This window comes from Pleurodeles waltl, chromosome 5 (genome assembly GCF_031143425.1).
Source record: "Pleurodeles waltl isolate 20211129_DDA chromosome 5, aPleWal1.hap1.20221129, whole genome shotgun sequence".
NCBI lineage: Eukaryota > Metazoa > Chordata > Amphibia > Caudata > Salamandridae > Pleurodeles > Pleurodeles waltl.
Genome location: NC_090444.1, coordinates 1,858,807,122 through 1,858,824,692, shown reverse-complemented (window position 1 = coordinate 1,858,824,692; position 17,571 = coordinate 1,858,807,122).

Here is a 17,571-nt window from a genome sequence, read left to right as displayed (position 1 = left end):
GTTCTATCTGTGCTACATTTCCTGGCAACTGGTTCTTTCCAAGTGACAGTGGGCTTAGCAGCAGGAATGTCACAGCCAACGTTCTCATTCGTGCTGGCAAGGGTATTGTCTGCCTTGGTGAAACACATGTGCAGCTACATTTCTTTCCCCAGGTAGAAGATTTGGCCACTGTGAAGGCCGAATTCTATGCAATGGGACATATACCCAATATTATTGGGGCCATTGATGGTACACATATTGCATTTGCCCCCCCCTCCCCTGCCAGAATGAACAGGTGTTCAGGAATCAGAAGAGTTTCCACTCACTGAATGTGCAAATAGTGTGCCTGGCGGACCAGTACATATCCCACGTAACTGCCCAGTATCCTGGGTCGGTGCATGACGCTTTCGTTCTGAGGAAAAGCAGCATCCCAAATGTGATGGCCCAACCACAGAGGCACAGGGTGTGGCTAATAGTGAGCCAGAGTCCCCACCCACGGTAAGTCAGTGTATGCCTTCAAGTGTTATCCCCATAGGATTGAGTAAGGCTAAATTTTGTCCCCCAATATTTTCAGGTGACTCTGGCTACCCAAACCTATAGTGGCTCCTGACCCCTGTGAGGAATGCCAGGACAGGAGCTGAGAACCGTTATAATGATGCACATGGGAGAACCAGGAGGATTATCGAGAGGACCTTCGGCCTCCTGAAGGCCAGGTTCAGATGCCTGCATCTGACAGGTGGATCCCTGTGCTACTCACCCAAGAAGGTCTGCCAGATAGTAGTGGCATGCTGCATGTTGCACCATCTGGCTCTCAGACGACATGTGCCTTTTCTGCAGGAGGAGGGGGCTGGAGATAAACCTGTGGCAGCAGTGGACCCTGAGGACAGTGAGGATGAAGAGGTAGAGAATGTGGACAACAGAACATCACTTATAAGGCAATACTTCCAATGACACACAGGTGAGACAGTGCAACCGACCATTACCCTGACTATTGATGTTTTCTGCGAGGCTGTAGCATGAAGGCATTCACGTCCTTTGCATCTCAACTTACTCAACGGTGTCACTCAAATTGTGTTCAAGGGTGTTTATTGTAGTGCAAATAATTGATGGAAAAGTGCAAAAGAATGGGGTGATGGTAGAGGAAAGTCCAGGGTATTGTTCCAGTCTGTTTGTAACACAGGTCCAGTGGCCAAGGGGCCATAGGAAGGTGAGCAAAGGCAGTTCAAAGTGGACAAGGTGGTTCACAAGGAGGGCAATCAGGAGAGTCTCATTTCCTGATGGTGGTCTTGGTCTTGGCAAGTGACTCTGGCTTCTGTCTGGGTCGCAGGGAACGTTTGTGAGGTGGTTTACCTTCTGCAGGGGGAGGGGTGCTGGTGGCCTGTGTGTCCTGTGATGGGGCCTCCTGCCCACTAGCTGCAGCGGAAGTGGAGGGTTGGTCAATAGACTGGCTAGTGGTAGGGGCCCGCTGTGCGCTGTCCATTCCCTCATGATGTTGGCCATGTCTGCCAGCACCCCTGCTATGGAGATCATGGTGGTGTTGAGAGCCCGCAAGTCCTCCCTGATCTCCTGATGGTGTTCCTCCTGCAGCCGCTTGTTCTCCTGCATGTTGTTAAGGATCTGGCTCATTGTGGAGGGGTGAGATGGCATGCAGGTATGGGGGGTGATAATTAGTAAACGTTGACTCATCAGTGTCCAGTCCTCTGTCAACTCCAGTGAGTCTCACAGGATGCAGTAATGCCAAGACTTGCTCCTCCCATGCTGTGAGCTGTGGGGGAGGAGGTGGGGATCTACCGCCAGTCCTCTGTATAGGGAGCTGGTGCCTTGCTGCCATTGAATGTACCTTTCCCCGTAGGTCGTTCCACCTCTTCCAGATGTCGTCCCTTGTTCTTGGATGCTGTCCCACGGCGTTCACCCTGTCCACGATTCTCCACCATAGCTCTATCTTGCTGTCAATGGATATTTGCTGTACCTGTGCTCCAAACAGCTGTGGCTTTACCCTGACTATTTCCTCTACCATGACCTGCAACTCCTCATCTGTGAAACAGGGGTGCCTTTGTAGGGACATGGGTGTTGTGTGGTGTGTGTAAGTGTGTGCATGTTATGTACTGTGGTTGGGTGTGTGAAGTGGGGTGCGGGAGGGATGAATGGGTGTATGTGGTGTGTGAGTCTAGTTGTTGCAATGGTGTTGGTGTCAGTCTGGTGGCAATAATTTGTATTCATAAAGGGTTGTGGGTAATGTGGGTGTGTGTTGTATAGTGCTGTAGGTGTGTGTGTGTGGTGTGTGTATCTGTGTCAGGTGTGTGTATTTGGTATTGGCCAATGTTGTGTAGTTTAGTATTTGGGTGTCCATTCTGAGCGCACCAGTGTGTACCGCCATTGAATGTTCACTGTGGTGATTCGTGGATCAAGATGTGTTGGGCGTTGTTCTGTTGGCGTAATGGTATGGGTGTGGGTACTGACACTTTAGCACTGACCTTTGGGCTGGCAGATTTGTATATGTTTTAGTATTCTGTCTGATTGGCGAGTGTGTGTCATAAGATGAAGAACGGATATTCACCACCGCAGCAGTATGTTGCCAGCCGTCACCACAGCGGTAAGCGGGATTTACCACCAATGTCATGATGAGGGCCTAAGTATTTCCTTCCAAAATATTTGTATGCTGGGGCAAGACCACCAAATGTTGCATCATTTCCTGTAGTCCATACTCCCTCCAACACACCCTGGATGTGTGTGGTTATATCCTTTTCAGTCTACTTGGCATGATATGCCATAGCGTCATATATATGTAGAGGTATTTTCTATTTTGTACACTTTTACACATGAAAGGTACATTTGCAAAGAGTTTCTGCCATCGAGGAGGTGGATACCATGCTACAAAATATTTTATCATCGCATCGACTTCAAACAGATCAACCAAGATGGCCAAAAAGTAGGTTAAGTAGAAATAACATGTTAGGAACGTAGGGCCTGATTTAAAAGTTTGGCTGTGGGGGTTACTCCACCACAAATGTGACAAATATCTTGTCTACCGTATTACAATTGTAAAACAGAGGGATATCCATCATGTTTGTGATGGAATAATCCCTCCACCAAATTCCGCTCCTCTGCACTTAAACTTCAAGAAACTTTTATGAAAAAACACTAGAAGAGATTATTGTAAGTGATATGGAAGCCACTGACTTTGGGTCTTCAGGTGCTCTGGATCTAAATTTCCAAAGTAACAGTAAAAAATTAATTCACATAAAGTAAATGAACATACAGATAAACTCATTGGAAACCATTTACATAGCTTGTGATTACAATAACAGTATGGAATTGTTCTGGGCCTACTTATGGCACCTTTGTCTTGGAGCCAAGAACACCTTTAGAAACTATAGCTACCCAGCTTTTTCTCATGACAGTGGACCTCCAAAGATTTGAACAATACTGTGGGACCTGAGGCGATGGGATGCGCACCATGTGCTTAGCCATCCATGACTTATACAATATGACATTGAGGCTATTGCACAGCAGCAGTTCCTCCAGTAGGGCGGAGGAGCATCACCCACCCTACTGCCAGCACATCAAACATCAAAAATAACATGGCACTAAAAATATGTTGTTATTATTATCATTTTATTTTTCAGCGCAGCCAGGCCAAGCCAAGTGTCAGGGCAGAGCAATTTCTGCTGATTGGCAGCAGGAAGTAGTGTTGGCTAGTACTCCAGTTTAAAGTGTTCATGTCACTTGGCCAGCTGTCTTGGGACTGCTAGCCTGACATGCGCACTTTAAACCTCTCCAGCCTGAGCTGTCCTAGAAGGCTGGGTGGTGAGCAGACCGCAGACACAGTCCTCGAGGGCCTGTAGGACCACTGAGCCAGCCTACTTCAACTAGTCCTTGCACTTCTCTCATGCCACTTAACAGCATGAGAGCAAAGTCTGGATTGCTTAGGGGAGTTGGCTCTAAGACCTCTAGCTGCCTTAGAGCCACGAACTTTGGAACTGGAGAGAAGTAGGTAAGTGCATCATTTTGCTTTAATTTACAGTTAGTTTTTCACCCATTGATAGGCAGTGTGAGAAACTTGACTGCTTTCAGTCTCATTCGAGGCCCATGTAAACACTGTGTACAACAGACCACAGTTGAGAGCTCTGTGTTCTCACAGTACCTGTAAGTGGGTTGAAATATTAACCCAGTCCCCACACTGCTTTCAAATGCATGGAGCCGACACTGCTATTAAGGAGCAATCCCACTGACAAAAACGGCCACAGAATTACAAACTTTGTTAGTGGGGCAGTCAGCGAAACAGTGAAGAATTTGGGCTAATATTCACTGGAGGGGGCACAATAGCTAGAAGAGTTGATAAATGGGCAGGAGCTGGCATGGAAGAAGTGAAAACATGTCCAGGGGACATCCTCTGATCCTGAATCCCAGTCACAAGATGGTTTGGCAGCCATCATCAAACGCTGACACATCAGCTGCTCTTTGCCCAGTCCTGAATCCAGGGAATCCTGGAATTAAAGAGGCTTTTCCAAAATTGGAAGAGAAAAAACAGCCTGAGGGCATGGACAGACACAATATGCTGAGAACACGTACTGTCAGCTCAAACTGTTATATGGTTCCTACTATAATAATAGAACTGCGTATTAGGACAACAGAACTTCAGAACGTGAAGACTGGGTCCTCTCACATCATCAAAAGCTTTCGGCCCAGTTCCTGTTCAGCTCACAGTGCCTCACCCAAAGCCCAGGGGTGGCTTAGGATTGCACAGTCAGGGTAACTTTTTTCATTTTCAATCTTTCTCCCATATATGGAAATGACACTGTAAATGATGCTATGATGGGACAGTGCTGGTGTCAATAAGTTATTTAACATGATTGCCAGGGTCACAATATGAGCTATGCAATGGGCTCCCTTTCAATATATGGAGTTTATTAATTGTATGTACCCCTAGGTAATCTTTATGCTTGCAGTCTAAGGTGTGTGGGTTTAAGACCTGCCCTTGAGTAATGTACAATATTGCAGTTAGGGGCACGTGGTAATGGATATTTGAGGAGCATGGCTGTTTACTATGGCATGGGAGTGTGAGGTAAGTGCCTAGACAGATCCCTAGGATAGACTCATGCTTGCTGTGATTGACACACTATCTACTTATGCATAGAGTCATTGCAGGTGTGGATAGTAACATGCTACTTATATTGACTTTGCATTATTTCTTTGTCTGTCCATATATATTTGTAAAAACTCTGCACCACCTTACAGATTCGTCAGATTGTACAACTGTAGCACACAAGTACTTTGGCCCATATTTATACTTTTTGACGCTAAACTGCGCTAACGCAGTTTAGCGTCAAAAAGTTTTGCGCCGTCTAACGCCATTCTGAAGCGCCATGCGGGCGCCGTATTTATGGAATGGCGTTAGACGGCGCAATCAGACCGGCGCTGCCTGGTTTGCGTGGGAAGAAACCACGTAGACCAGACAGCGCCGGCGTAGGGGGAAAATGGCGCATGGGCGTCTTAAAATGGGGCAAGTCAGGTTACGTCGAAAAAATCGTCTTAACCCGACTTGCGCCATTTTTTAACGACGCCCATCCCCCATCAACATGACTCCTATCATTGGAAAGATAGGAGTCATGCCCCCTTGCCCAATGGCCATGCCCAGGGGACTTCTGTCCCCTGGGCATGGTCATTGGGCATAGTGGCATGTAGGGGGGCACAAATAAGGCCCCCCTATGCCACCAAAAAAAAATATAAAAAATAAAAAATAAAACTTACCTGAACTTACCTGAATGTCCCTGGGGTGGGTCCCTCCATCCTTGGGGGTCCTCCTGGGGTGGGCAAGGGTGGCAGGGGGGGTCCCTGGGGGCATGGGAGGGCACCTGTGGGCTCATTTTGAGCCCACAGGCCCCTTAACGCCTGCCCTGAGCAGGCGTTAAAAAGTGGCGCAAATGCGCCGTTTTTAGCCACGCCAACTCCCGGGCGTCTCTTTTGCCCGGGAGTATAAATACCACGTAAAGTCCTGGGAGTCATTTTTTAGACGGGAACGCCTCCCTTGCATATCATTAACGCAAGGAAGGGGTTCACGCTAAAAAATGACGCACATTCCGGGAACTTTGGCGCTATTCGCCTCTAACGCCATAGTATAAATATGGCGTTAGTTGGCGTTAGTTTTGCGTCGAAATTGCGTCAAAAAAAACGACGCAATTTCGGCGCAAACGGAGTATAAATATGGCCCTTTATATGACTGGGTAACATGAGCAACTGGGGAACACAGGGAGACAAGGGAGATTACTGCTAGCTATGCTTGGTGTTCATACACTTACATTTTATAACATTTATGGTTTCTATTGGGCTTTTAGTTGTACACTGTGTGTGCATGTTTTTTATTGCATTATGGAGTTGGCTCTCTACCAGTGCAAGATAGACTCCTAGAAATTGTAGGAGCAGGGACCTGCAGTTTGTGTATGTTGTGTGGGGATTGTGGGCAGGGACTGGATATCTATATTAGTTTTCTATAGCACTGATGATGGTGATTGACCAGCATGGTTCCACTGCAGATAACAGGCTCTATTTACAGCAGACAAAGGGGGTCATTCTGACCTCGGCGGTAAAAGGCCTATCCCGCCGGTCAGAACTCCGCCATACTACCGCCGCGGCCGCGGTAAACCGCCACGGTCATTTTGACCACCAACTGTGAAACCGCCAAAAACCCGACATCCAAGGAAGGCCGCCTCATCAGCGGGGCGCGGAAAACTGGAGATGACCAAACCTCCACCGCCACGCCAACACAAACACGCCCATGCCATTCTGACCCACGAATCCACGCGGCGGTCTTTCAACCGCGGTATTCCATTGGCGGTACACACCGCCGCGCTCAAAATACACACACCATTACAAAACACAGCCACATTGGACAATGTGAAATACACACACCTGACACACATACAAACAACACTCCCACACATCCAATCAACTATAAAACACACACCCACACCACCCACAAACCCCTACGACCGAAGATCAGAGACGAAGGAGAGAGAGACACATCACAGAATAGAGAGCTACATCACACAGAGGCACACTACACCATCACACACACCACATAGAAGCACAAAGCACCACACACCAACACATTCATCACCACATACACCACCACACACCTCATCCACACCACCCCATGGCACCCCAAAGGCACCGACGGTTTTCGGACCAAGAACTCCGGGTCATGGTGGAGGAAATAATAAGAGTTGAACCCCAGCTCTTCGGCTCACAGGTGCAGCACACCACTATAGCCAGGAAGGCGGAGCTATGGCAGCGGATCGTGGACAGGGTCAACGCGGTGGGACAGCATCCCAGAAATCGAGACGATATCCGCAAACGCTGGAACGACTTACGGGGAAAGGTGCGCTCGATGGTCTCGCGACACAACATCGCAGTGCAGAAGACTGGCGGGGGACCCCCACCCACTCCACCCGAATTCACAGCATGGGAGCAAGAGGTACTAAACATCCTGCATCCTGATGGCCTCGCTGGAGTACACGGAGGAATGGACTCTGGTAAGTACAATCTCAACTACTTCACCCCCCCCCAGCATGCTAACCCCCACCACCACCCTCACCCCCAGCCCCCATCACACATCCTCCCTGAGAATGTCTCTCCAGCACAACCCACCCAACACCAACCCCTGCATGCCACCACAAACTATGGACACCCATCACCCAAGCATGACCACTGCACATACCCCCCTCCCAAACACCCCCACAACACCTCCCCCAAGGGAATGACAGCACTGGGGGATAAATCGCACGCAATAGCACACACAGAAACAATAACCATACTCTCTTACCCCATGCAGGACCCGAACGCCAACACCCCGGCCAGGAGGGTCCAGAAATGTCCATCCCCCCCCCCGGAAGAGGCCCCCAGTGATGACAGCAGCTCTGTCGACCTGGAACCTGATGACCAGCCCGGACCATCGGGGACCTCGGGACAGTGGGTTCCCCACACACAGACACAGGCCACAGCAGACCCAACCCCCTCTGGGAACAACAGCACAGCTCCCACCCAGCGGGCCCATGCCTCTGTCTCTAGGACAGGTCAATCAGCGGTGTGTCTGCCACTACAGGGCACCCAGGCTAACCCACCACCCCAACAACAACAGGGACCTGGGGGCAGTGTTAGTGGGCACACCGTCCAGGGGACAGAGGCCGGGGGAAACAGGGCAACTCGGAGGGCTGCTGTGCGACAGGGGGGGGAGGACAGGCCCAGGGAACCCACTCTCCAAGAGGCCATCACCACCATCATGGCAGCCTACCACCACTGCCAAGAGACGATGGCGACGGTACTGGCCAGGTTCCAGGAGATCCAGGCACAGCAGGAGGAACGCTACATGTGGTTCACCAATCAACTCACCAACATCTCTACCGCTATGGGGAGCATAGTCCAGGCCCTCAACCGGATAGAAGACACGTTGCGGGATCATGTGGCACCACACAGGGCCCCTGTCACTAGCCCGGACCAGGAACAGCCTACCACCTCCGCCGGCGCTAGTGGACAGGAGGCCCCACCACAACGACAGGCCACCAGAACCCCACCTCCTGCTGAAGAACAACCACCCCGCAAGAGGAGCCTGAGATCAAAAAAATAGACAGAGTAGGATGTCAAGACCCCCGCCAGCATGAGATATCCCCTGAAGTCATCCCACTGTCCCACATTGCCACCCTGTCCAACCTTGAACTGCCCCTGCTCCATCCTTCCACAGGCATATGGACAATGCACCTGTGAGACTGAGAACTGGACTCTGCCATGGACATTACTCCACCCCCACCCATCACCGTGTTAATATCATGTACCATTATCTAGCACAACAAATAAATCACTCAATGCACTGAAATCAATCAGGAGTCAGGATGTATTATTTACAAATGTATATCACATTACATATCAATTATGTTCTGTTAACTTTGTGCTGAACACATACCGAGATCAATAAGCATTAGTCCATGGGCTAACCAAGCAGAAGTCACGCAGTGGGTCATACAGCACTGAAAAGGGAAGGGAAAATCAAACATCAGTTTAAAGGAACTGGGGGGTCATAGACAAAGTTGAGAAGCAGGAGGCTTTCAGGAAAAGTAAAATGGCGTGGGTGATTCTTGCCTGTGTGCTACTGAAAATACTGTTGGATAACTCTGTCCCTGTTGTCTGTGTTGTCCTCTGAGTCTTCCTCCTCTTCACTCTCCGCAGGCTCCACAGCTGCTTCAACACCACCATCTGGACCATCCTCCTGCAGGAAAGGCACCTGACGTCGCAATGCCAGATTGTGAAGCATACAGCCGGCCACGATGATCTGGCACACCTTCTTTGGTGAGTACATCAGGGATCCCCCTGTCATATGCAGGCACCTAAACCTGGCCTTTAGGAGGCCAAAGGTCCTTTCTATGATCCTCCTAGTTCGCCCATGGGCCTCATTGTACCGTTCCTCTGCCCTGGTCCGGGGATTCCTCACTGGGGTCAATAGCCAAGGCAGGTTGGGGTAACCAGAGTCACCTATTAGCCACACACGTTGTCTCTGTAGCTCTTCCATCACATAAGGGATGCTGCTGTTACGCATCACATACGCGTCATGCACTGAACCAGGGAACTTCGCATTCACATGGGAGATGTACTGGTCAGCCAAACAGACCACCTGGACGTTCATAGAATGGTAATTTTTCCTGTTTCTGCACACCTGCTCATCGTCTTTTGGGGGTTCTAAGGCCACATGGGTCCCATCAATGGCACCAATTATGTTGGGAATATGTCCAAGGGCATAAAAATCACCCTTCACAGTGGCCAAATCAACCTCCTCAGGGAATATAATGTAACTCCGCATGTGTTTCGTCAGGGCAGACAACACTCTAGACAAAACTTTTGAAAACATGGGCTGAGACATTCCAGATGACATGGCCACTGTTGTCTGGAATGAGCCACTTGCAAGAAAATGGAGGACTGACAGCACCTGCACCAGAGGGGGAATTCCTGTGGGTTGGCGGATGGGGGACATCAGGGCTGGCTCCAGCTGGGCACACATTTCATGGATAGTGGCACGGTCAAGTCGGTATCGTAGTATGATGTGGCGTTCTTCCATTGTCGACAGGTCCACCAGCGGTCGGTACACGCGAGGATTCATCCTTCTCCTCGCAAGTCCCAGCGGACGGTGCCTAGGAATGACAACATGGAGCACAGAGTCAAGCTAATCACTGATACGTTCACCACAGCTTGCATAGCACACGGTTATCTATGTATTGAAAGGCGTGTATGTGTGGCAATGCAAGGCCTAGGCCTGTGTGTCGCAGTAGAAATTATGCCATGTGGGCCCTTGAAATGGCGGCTGCCTGACCTGTGAAGTGGGACAATGGGATGTGAGGTAAATGCGCTGGCGGAGCACACCGTGGCGGTAGGCGGTCGAAGACCGCTATACGAAGCCGCATTGGTTAACATTGAAGCCTATGGGTTTCAGGAGCCAATGACGATGTGCGCCGGCGGTCGCGGTACGCACCGCCGCGGTACGCACCGCCGCGGGCGTGACCGCCATTTTCTATCTGCTTAATCACTCGAGACCTGATCATCCACAGGAGAGGACCTATACAGCAAGTGCTGCTGTGACCTCGGTCTGGAAGTGACAATGGCTGCTGCGACTGGGGAAAGGGCCACTGCCTTCACGTCTGAAGAGTTGGAGAAGCTCGTGGATGGGGTCCTCCCCCAGTATGCGTTACTCTACGGTCCTCCAGACCAACAGGTAAGTACACCGGGTGCACATGGAATGGGCGATGCCTGTGTGGAGTGGGGTGGATGTAAGTTGGTGGGGTGGGGGGCGAATGAGGAGTGCAACGCACGACAGATGAGAGCATGTGCCATATGGCAAGGTTGGGGAGGGTGGGCCAATCACATCTAACATGCAGTAAATTGATGAATGTTTCCTTCCCACCCTGTACATGTCACATAGGTCAGCGCCCATCAGAAAGTCGAGATTTGGCGTGCCATCGCCAAGGAAGTCCGGGCCCTGGGGGTCCACGTCAGACGGGGCACCCACTGCCGCAAGAGGTGGGAGGACATCTGCCGCAGGACCAGAAAGACCGCCGAGTCACTGCTGGGGATGGCCTCCCAACCTAGGAGGGGTGCCAGTCGTACCCTGACCCCCCTGATGTCCCGGATCCTGGCGGTGGCCTACCCTGATTTGGATGGGCGCTTGAGAGCATCACAGCAGACACAAGGGGGTGAGTATCAGCACATTCTGCTATCTTTCTGCGCAGTGGAGGCGTCTGGGTGGGGGAGGAGGGTTGTGGGTGACATTAGGCCAGGGCGCTTTCTGTAGTGTAGTCCTCTCCCTTAGGCATGGCCCTGTGCTCCCGGGCCCCACCTCTGTAGGGTGACAAGTACAGCTATTGATGGTCCAGCCTCACACATGTGCGCCTTTGTCGTCTCTTGACCTGTTGTCCTAGTCATTACTGAGTAGTGTACCCCGAATGCGCGGCTTAGTGCATGAGGCTCCTGTGTCTGTCCTCTCCGCCAACGGTGTTGACATTGCATGCACTCAACCTGGTCTTCTTTTTTCTCCCCCACCCTTCTTCTTCATCTTCTTGTGCATGTGTGCATTAGCATCATCAGGCGGAGGAGATTTGGCATCGGAGCACGAGGGAGCTGCAAGTCACAAGACCCCGGTGGGCCCAGGAACAGACACCGAGGGCACCAGTGATCCGGAGGGCGAGGGGAGCACCACAACGGGGACCGGTGGTGAGACCAGCGACACAGACACGTCCTCGGATGGGTGCTCCCTAGCGGTGGCGGCAACATCCGGGCCCCCCGCCTCTACAGGTACAGCCGCCACCCAGCGCACCAGCCCCGCCCTCCCTGCAGCCCCTCAGCCTACGCTCCGTGCCCGCTCGCCCAGGAAGGCGGGCGTCTCCTTCGCCCCAGGCACCTCAGCCCCTGCCCCTGTCACCCCTGCTGCCCTCAGTGCCGAGCTCATTGACCTTGTGAGGACGCTCATTGTTGGGCAGACTACCCTTTTGAATGCCATCCAGGGGGTAGAAAGGGAGGTGCATCGGAGCAATGCCTACCTGGAGGGCATTCATTCGGGTCAGGCTGCCCATCAACGATCGTTCACTGCTCTGGCCTCAGCACTGACGGCAGCCATTGTCCCTGTTTCCAGCCTCCCTCTTCTGACTGCCTCCACCCTGTCTCTGTCTCCTGTTCCTCAGCCTATCCCATCCACACCATCTGACCAGCCTGCACACACCTCAACACCCAAGGGCAGCTCATCCAGACACAAGCACGACAGATCCCACAAACACTCACCCAAGCACCACCCAGATGCAGACATTCCAACAGTCACTACCACCCCTGTGTCCCCCTCCTCCTCGTCTCCCTCCTCCCTCCCTGTGACGTCTCCACTCACACCTGCATGCACACCAACATCAGCCAGTGCTTCCATCACCACCACACCCTCCTGTACAGTCCGCATGCGTGCAGTCACCACCCCCACTGCCATTTACACGTCCCCTGTGTCCTCTCCCACTGTGTCTGTCACCCCCTCTTCCAAGACACACAAACGCAGGCAGCCACCCACCCAACAGACATCCACCTCACGACAGCCTACAGCACCAGCACCTTCACCCAATGACAGCACACCTGACTCTCCTACAACCACATCCTCTTCCTCCACTCCCATCACCACTTTTCCTACCCTTTACCTTGGCCCTAAAAAACTTTTCCTGGCTAATCTTAACCTCTTTCCCTCCGATGACCTACCCCCTCCATCTGCAAAGAGTCCCAAGAGCACCTCAGCCACCACCAGCCCAGCTTCGAGTGTCACTGTTGTGCATGGGTTCTGGAGTCCACCCTTTGCCAGCAGTGACACCTCAATCAGCAGCAAGGACACATCCAGCCCCACCCCCGGCAAGAGGACCAGGAAACAAAAGGGCCGCCGTTCGAGGACTGACACGGCTGCCCCCAAGGAGCAAAGTTCGCCCACTTCACCAGCCACAACATCTAGGGGAGGCAAGGGCCCGAGAGCCCCATCTAAGGAGCGAAAGGGCAGCAGGGCGGAGAAGTCAGCCAGCAGGAGCGCGGAGCAGGTGGGCCCCACATGCCACATCCCAGCTGTAAAGGAGGACACCAAAGGGCCCAGGACTCCGTCACCGAAGGGTCCAGAAACATCACGGTCGGAGGGCGACTGAGCAGGGAGTCCAGCCCAGGTCTGGCTCCCTTGACCTACTGGATGTGCACTGCTGAAGAGGGCCCGCCGTGCAGAAGAGCACCGCTGAACAGGGCCCCACCGTGAAGATAGGCACCGCTGAAGAGGGCCCGCTGTGCAGAAGAGCACCGCTGAACAGAGCCCCGCCGTGAAGATAGGCACCGCTGAAGAGGGCCCGCCGTGCAGAAGAGCACCGCTGAACAGGGCCCCGCCGTGAAGATAGGCACCGCTGAAGAGGGCCCGCCGTGCAGAAGAGCACCGCTGAACAGGGCCCCCCCGTGAAGATAGGCACCGCTGAAGAGGGCCCGCCGTGAAGATAGGCACCGCTGAACAGGGCCCCGCCGTGAAGATAGGCACCGCTGAAGAGGGCCCCGCCGTGCAGAAGAGCACCGCTGAAGAGGGCCCGCCGTGCAGAAGAGCACCGCTGAACAGGGCCCCGCCGTGAAGATAGGCACCGCTGAAGAGGGCCCGCCGTGCAGAAGAGCACCGCTGAACAGGGCCCCGCCGTGAAGATAGGCACCGCTGAAGAGGGCCCGCCGTGAAGATAGGCACCGCTGAACAGGGCCCCGCCGTGAAGATAGGCACCGCTGAAGAGGGCCCGCCGTGCAGAAGAGCACCGCTCCGCTGGGCCCCGCCGTCTCAAGCACCGCTCCGCTGGGCACCGCCGTCTCAAGCACCGCTCCGCTGGGCCCCGCCGTCTCAAGCACCGCTCCGCTGGGCCCCGCCGTCTCAAGCACCGCTCCGCTGGGCCCTTCCTGTCAAGCACCGCTCCGCTGGGCCCTTCCTGTCAAGCACCGCTCCGCTGGGCCCCGCCGTCTCAAGCACCGCTCCGCTGGGCACCGCCGTCTCAAGCACCGCTCCGCTGGGCCCTTCCTGTCAAGCACCGCTCCGCTGGGCCCCGCCGTCTCAAGCACCGCTCCGCTGGGCACCGCCGTCTCAAGCACCGCTCCGCTGGGCCCTGCCTTCTCAAGCACCGCTCCGCTGGGCCCTTCCTGTCAAGCATTGTTTATGGTTCACTGTGCCCACCATGCCTCCTCCTTGACCAGTGGAGACTGTCATCCACCTGATGGACTGTGGCTTTGCACTCCCCAGGATGGCACAGTGGGCAGCCCACCCACTGTAGAGACTTGAGAGACTGTGGCTTTGCACTCCCCAGGATGGCACAGTGGGCAGCCCACCCACTGTAGAGACTTGAGAGACTGTGGCTTTGCACTCCCCAGGATGGCACAGTGGGCAGCCCACCCACTGTAGAGACTTGAGAGACTGTGGCTTTGCACTCCCCAGGATACATCAATGGGCATGGTGGCCCCTTCGTGGATCTAGCGTCGTGGACTCATGTGGCTGTGGTGCCCCCCCCCTTCCCTTCCCCCTGAGGTGCCTGTAGTTTTTTCATCAGATGCCCCTGCAGTGTTCTCTCCAAAGGACTCAGGTCTCCTGTGTGGGCTTTGCCCTTGTGTCGCTACACTGTGGCCCACGGACTGTTCTATTTAATTTTGATGTAGAGGACTAATTGCCTCGGTTCTCCATGGCAGTGTATATAGTATTATTTTGGTATGGATATTTTGCATAGTTGACCTATATTTATCAGAGCCTATTTCTTATATAAATTTTTCTTCACAATTTAATTATGTTTTTGCATTTTTCTGGGGGGTTTGGGTGGTGTCACTGTGCATTGTTGCTCTGCATTGGTGTGTACATTGTTTGGGGGGGTGGGGGTCGCATATGTGTGTGCCGTAAGCTTCCCTCCTCCCCCCTCCCGTGTGTCGTAGGTGCAGTACTCACCGTTGTCGTCTGCGCCGGCGTTCGTACTCGTGGTAGATGAGCATGTAGACGAGAGCAGGTAGGATGTTTAATTCGGGTTCCATGCTGTCCTCCGTACTCGTGGAGTGTGTTTTGGTGAGCGTTTTCCCGTTCGTAGTCTGTTTCCGCCGTGTTTTTATCGGCGGGGCTCCCGCCCCGGAAAAGGTGGCGGATTGGTGAGTTATGATAGTGTGGGCGGTACATTGTCTGCCGCCTGCCTGTTGGCGGTGACCGCCGCGCTGTTTGTCTGTCCGGCCGTGGCGGTCGGAGTGTTAATGTGGCGGGCTGTGTTGGCGGTTCCCGCCAGGGTCAGAATTCCATTTTTTAGGGTTAGAATCACCCCCAAAGTATTGGCTTCTTGAGGGTACGTCCGCCATTTTTCTGAGGTCCTAGAGTCAACAGAAATACTGAAATGAGGCAGAGGTAGCAGACGGGTGAAGTGCTAAAATCCAAATACTGTGGACAATAGTTCATAGAGGAGGACAGTAGAACCACTGTTTTTGATGGCTTACTTAAATAAGGGCCCAAGTCAAAGATAATAATCTTGATGAGTTTGACCCACTTAGTGTATGATACCACCACTCCATCGTGGTAGGCTTTAAATCACCACTAAGCTGGAACAATCGATGGGTTTACCCTGTTTTCCTTAGAACAAGTCTATCAGTGTACATGTATAGTGGTTCCCTCAGATATACTTTTTATATAATTTAAGTAAATTAGGGAGAGGTTACATAACAATCCCCTCAATTTGTCTGAATAAACTATATCAAATTCAACACAGAAGGCACAATAGTTCTAATATTTCTAGAAAAATGCTGTATGCAATATTTGCCTTCTCTTATAATAACAACGTTTTTCAAATAGAGTGCTCAGTGTGCACTGACAACACTGCTTGTTTAGCAAATGATTCTGTATACAATTAGCAAACAATCCAAAATAAATCAATTAGGTTATTGGCAATGCAATCTTCAACATAATTCAGTTGGACAGGTAATCCTGTTCTTTATTATATTGTTGCAACGTTACACAGTGTTGCAAGACTTTCTCTTACAATCCATAGGCATTTCAACCCGTTAAACATAATGTGCTATTAAAAACATTCCTTTGAGTCCTACTCCGGACTCTGTATGGAAGGCACCTCAGATATTGTGGTGCAATTCTTAGCTGAACCTAATTCCTGTACAGTCTTCTTAGGGAAAAAGCTTCAAAAGATAGCCCTGATGGCATAGGTAGAGGACAAACAATATTCAGAAGCTTGCCTATATAACATTGGAATATATTCTAAAGCACATGATATGTCAATTCAAGCTTTATTTCGGCACATGTACCATAAAAGCAACAAATACAAACATAAGAAGAAGTTCACAAGAACGTATGTAAAAAGGGAATAATAAATAATCACAAAAAAAATGGTGGGATCTTCAGGCTAAAAAACATTCCAAGTTTTCAACATCCAAAATGTAGAAATCCTACGCCAGAAGTCTCTATCGGGAATAAGTAGGCTTCTTCACTTATCATTTGAGAATCTATATTAGGTGATAGACCAAAGTTAGATTCTCAAACAAATAACACAAGATAAGACTTGGGCAAATACATATAAAAGTTCACAAAACCTATGAATCTCCTCCCAATATTAAAAAGTTTAGTATAATAAAAACATGTATCTAAATCTGAAAATTGAAATAATAACAATCGAAAACACATTCGCTACCCTTAAGAACATATTCTATCAATTTATGAAACCTGCTCTGTGCTGCCGGATAGCTGTTAAAAACTTTGCCACAGCGCACGCCACCAGCCTATGGGTATTTGTACTACAAATCCTAAGGGCCGAATGATGGTCTCTGATGCCCAATGTCTTACAAAGAGGTCTTATCCAACGGGGCCTTTACGTTTTAAATGCTGGACAGTAAAATGGAAGATGACTTATAGTTTCTCTAATGTTACATCCCATCGGGCAAGAATTTGACAAGCTATTAGATTGGTTCCATCTAGCGGTAAGATCGCACACTGATAAAGATCCCAGTCTAAGGCGGTCATTTTGAACACGGCGGGATTTCCCGCCGTGTTGAGGCTGGCGGTCTTTCCATCGACCGCCAGCCTCCTGGAAAATCCACCAGCCGTATAATGATTTCCCCGCCAGGCTGGTGGGGCCTGGCGGGGAACACGGGAGCAACATTGAGGGTGGCTCCATGAGGAGCCGCCGCCAATGTTAGTGTGCGGCGGGTGCAGCAGCACCCGTCGTGCATGTCACCGCCCGTAAATCGGGCAGTGACATGGGCAATGGGGGCCTGCACAGGGGCCCCCTGCACTGCCCAGGCAAAGTGCATCGGCAGTGCAGGGGCCCCGAGTGGTGCCCCGGGGCACCCCCTCCGCCAGCCTTTTCCTGGCGGGACATCCCACCAGGAAAAGGCTGGCGGCATTTGAAACATTATCCGTAGGGTAGAGCAGCTACCCTGGCGGATGGTGTTTCATCCCGCTGCCAGGCTACCTGGCGGCGGGAGCATGGCGGTGGGTGACGCCTGCCGCTGGCGGCCGTCAACCTATTCATTATGTGGCTGGTTCGGCCCGCCATGCCGGCC